We start from the raw sequence: 4,758 nt of genomic DNA on the forward strand, positions 1-4,758 counted from the left end.
ACCGAATGTCTTATCGGCTGTTCGTTGCCACGAACCAGGCGCATTGCATAAACCAAAAGCCATCACGTGGTAAGCAAAAGTGCCAAATACAGTGATGAAAGTTGTTTTCAACTTGTCCTCTTCTGCAATTGCCATTTGGTTGTATCCTGCAAAGCAATCCATAAACGAATATATCTCCCTACCCGCTAATTGATCCAAAATCTGGTCAATAAATGGCAATGGGTAGTAGTCCTTAACTGTCTGCTTATTCAGCTCTCTAAAGTCTACACATAAACGGATCTGATTATTCTTCTTCTTTCTAATCACAACTGGCGAACACCATTCCGTGTGTTGTACAGGGAAAATCAAACCCGCTTTTCGAAGCTTCTGTAACTCTTCAAACAACCCGTCCCTTAATTCGAAAGGCATACGCCTGACTTTCTGCCGTACAGGACGACTGCCCTCTTTCAACGGAATTGTATGAACAGCAAGACTGGGAGGGATGCCTCTCAACTCATCATAACTCCAGGCAAAGATATCACGGAATTCCTGGATCAAGGCCACATAGTCCTCCCTTTCTGCTGAGCTGAGCATAGAGCCTAATTTGATTGGCCGCGAATCATCAAGCGTACCAAGGTCTAGCTCGATAACATCTGCATCTCTTATACGATCTTGGGCCTCTATCGGCTCGTTCAAAGTGATCTGATAGATGTCCTCCGTGGTGGATCCCTCTTTGGACTCATCACTCGATGATGTCTCACTAGCAGATAAATCTTCTAATGTCTCCAATTCTGTAGAAGATAGAGGAGCTCTCTCACTCTGCGGGGACTCAGGATAAGCATCAACCACCACACGCTGGGCACCTCTGCCGAATAACAATCGACCGGCGGGTATATCCACTTGGCAATCCGCTTGCAAGATCCAAGGTCGTCCAAGTAATACTTGGTAACTTGGCCGCCCTGCAAAACGAATCACCCTAAAGTCCAACAGGCATTCTACATTTGCAACAGTGACATGGACCTTAGTAATGCAGCCTTCCGGCTGTCTCAAACTGTCATCTGCCATTCTGAGAATTGTGGAAGTATCTTTCTGAATCGCAAGACCCAACCTTTCCATCAGTTCAGAACTCATAATGTTAACAGATGATCCCGTGTCGACAATGGCATAATCTACTAATATCCCATCGACATAGGCTGCAACCCTTGGGCAATGCTTCTCAGCATGCTCGAACCAGTCATCACCAACTCGCGCAATACCCAAAGGTTCTACAATATACCCGGTACGTAGGATCTTTCTAAATTCCTTACGTACTCCTGGGGAAAGCTTAATAAGCTGCAAAAGGTTCACATCCGGCTTGACTTCGCAAAGAGAGCCCGCCAAATCGAATTCATGATAGTTCGATAGGGCTCGCTTTTCACGCCAAACCATCCGCTCTTTAGGTCGCTGAACTGGCTTCATTGCCTCTTTCCTAACTTTCACCTTCTTCTTTGGTGCTTCCTTATCGGCTTTACTCTCTACGGGCTTCAAAGGTCCCCCTTCTAGGGCAGGATCCAAAACTTGCGTTCCTTTGTCGCCTTGTTTAGGGTTTCCGTCGACAGGCTTATCCATGTCGGCTTCTCTACCCTTTTTACCTCTTGTAAGGACAGCTCGTAGATTAGAGGTTTCAGTATCATTAACGCGTACAGCCTCAATCAAACTAACCCCACTTCCACTTGGTAGCTCTTCCACTGTAGTCTTTGGTCGTTGAAGTATTTGTTTAGGCCCATCCTCTCGCTGGGAATCATTTCCTTGGGCACGATGATTAACAGGCCCTGGTTGCCGACTACCCCGCTGGAGGGAACTGATCTTACTCCAGCAAGTAGCTGCTAGATGGCCGGATTTTCCACAAATGTCGCACTTAACATTTGGGCAATTTCTTGGATAGTGCTGCCCGCCACACCATTTGCAACTAAACCTCGACGGTGCACCCTCCTCCGGGTATCTACTTCCTATCAAATTTTGTTGTTTTTTAAGGAAGTTGACATCAACAGCTATTTGTCGATACTGCTCCGTAATCATGTCGGTATAATGCTTCATCATGTCCTTAACCTCGCCAAGAACATTGGAAGAACTCGACTCATAGCCTTGGTCATTACCATGTCGCTCCATCGGCCTAACAATTCGATTAGGCACTGGTTGTTGAACCACAGGCATGGGATTAGAATTGACCGCCTGGCCTCCACCACTTGGAGCCATTTGACTGCCCGTAGGCATCGACATGCTAGGGGGAGCTGGTAATAAAGGCACATTCTGCATCATGTTCCCTCTCCCATTAGGGTTAGCCATCGCTATCCCTTGGCCACTACTGCCATTGGCTATTGCCATATTGTTTCCCAATACTAGACCCATGTTCGAATTGCCTCTAGAAGCATAGGCTGCTTGTAGTCGGGATTCCACCTCTTGTGCTCGTGTAATGGCAGTATCTATATCCCCCAAGGGAACACTACTCAACTGCAATTGGATATTAAAGTCCAAACCATGTAGGAAATATTGCAATTGGGCAGCTGCGGGGATAGGAATAGAGGTGTCCAACTTACGGAAGACCTCTTTTATCTTCTTCGCATAAGCACGAATATCCTCGTGTGGATCTTGGCGGGTCACGTTGAGTACACGCAACCAATATTGCCCACCCCTTTCAGGGGCAAACTCCCTTCGAAAAGCTCCATAAAATGCATCAATGTTCAATATGGTTCCGGCTTCTAAACCATGATACCATATAGCGGCTCTTCCTTTGAGAGTCATGTTGAAGAACATCATTAAATGCCCTTCTTCTTGAATGCGACAGTTAAACATCAGCTTTTGAAACTCCCTAATGTGGAGTTCCGCATCTTCCTCAACTAACCCATTAAAAATGGGTAGCGGGTAACCTAGAGCCGGCAAATCCGTCGTTCCTGCTGGAATTGCAATAGGCTGCGCCATGACGAGGATTGGGTTTGCACTAGGAATAGGGGACGGTGGGGTTACACCTCCCGTACTTGACGTGGACTGGCTTAAGGAAAGAAGGGGAGCACTAGAGCTTCCACCTTCTCCTAACTTACTGCTTGGGGTCCTAAGACCACTAGATCCACTCCCTCGTAAGGGTTCAGCACCGCTCCGCTTAGGGGAATATCTCCTAAAGATTTCAGCACGTCGCCTAGCTCTCTCGTCTCTTTCTTGCTTTTGGATTTCTGCTAGACGATGCTTATCACTAAATAACGGATCAAGCTCAGTATCCTTTGGCATAAACTGCTAGTTGGTCCCTAGAAAACCAGGATTCGAGAACCGCCACTTTTAAGCAGCTCCCGGCAGACGCACCACTGATGGACCTAAAAACGGGCCGGCACTGGCTCATGCACTAGCCGGACCTCGTCACTACGCACAAGACAACCCCTCGGCCTCGCGGCCAGGAGCGTCTATCAAAATCTCTGCCTTCCTAAACATTGCGTTTGTAATACGTTGTAGTCCAACTGATCCTAACCCAATATTGCTCCTCAAAGGGAGTCCCTTTCACATAGCCAAAAGGCTCGAATCACATACACATGGGGTTCCTCCTACGGCTGAATGCCGTCAACCCTCTGCGACTCTCCTACACCTTGGGGATTGGCCCCTCGATGCGCCGCTCAACATTTAGACATTTCGCACAAACGTCACTCAAGGTACCAAATAAACGTATCCAGGAATGTACCATTGTCCTTACTTGACTTCCCCTTTATGATCCCACGACTAGCCTACGACATAGGAACCTCACTGCCTCTCAACGTAGGTCATATCCCAAAAACAATTGCAATGCATATCCAGGAGCTAACTCTGATACTTTTAATTTCCTCTAAATGATCATGCAAAGAGGTGGATGCCTAGTGCTCAAACATCTTAAAAATCAGCAGCGTGCAAGTGCAAATCATCTCTTTCATGCTTTTCTTTCTAACCGCTTTGTGCTTCGTTGCAACACCTAGCACCGAAGTGATCTTCGTGCTACTAGGTTTTAATTCTTATCATTATTATTCCGTCCTAGATGCAATGCATATAAAATCAGCAAATTATTCATCATGCTCAGCGTCATTTAACCATTTTTCCACAACTCTACCCTTCCCCGTTGATAGTGCATCATTATATTCATTTCTTTCAGGGTTTCCTTGTCATTTTATGTGGAGAAAGGAATGAAACACGCACCAAAACATATAAACAAGGCTGAACTGAAGCATAACTTCATGCCCCAACCTTGCTATACATCAACAAACATAAATCCTATTTTTCTGTATTTTTCGTAGCCCCAAATGTATTTATCCCCTATTTTTCATGGTGTTTTTATCATTTTTTCCCCATTTTCTTCATTTTCTTGTATTTTTTAAATTGCTGAAAATGAAAACCAGTTTGTGGGCTATGGCCCTTAGTTCATTTGCAACAAAATTGAAAGATTAGTTGATGTGTATCGACGGTTTTCCCCATTTATATGCCCAAAACCCTTGTTTTTCCCCATTTTTATGGTTTTTCGTGTCTCGGTTCCCTATTTTCTGCTATCCCACACATGTTTTCCTGATTTTTAAATGATGAACAGCTAGAAACCAACTCAAAGCACGACATACTCAAAACTCAATCCATATGAACACATTTTTATCAACCAAATTTGCATCAAAAGACCATTTTCCTTGAAAAAACAATTATTACCGTGTCTTGCGGGTTTTTCCATTAAATTTGGCACGTCCCACGATTGATTTCCAGCCATGAATTCTGCTTGGAATCAGCAATCTACAATGGTTTTGC

This window comes from Lygodium microphyllum, chromosome 14, assembly GCF_053477565.2.
Source record: "Lygodium microphyllum isolate KBCC chromosome 14, Lygodium_microphyllum_v1.1.10, whole genome shotgun sequence".
Lineage (NCBI taxonomy): Eukaryota > Viridiplantae > Streptophyta > Polypodiopsida > Schizaeales > Lygodiaceae > Lygodium > Lygodium microphyllum.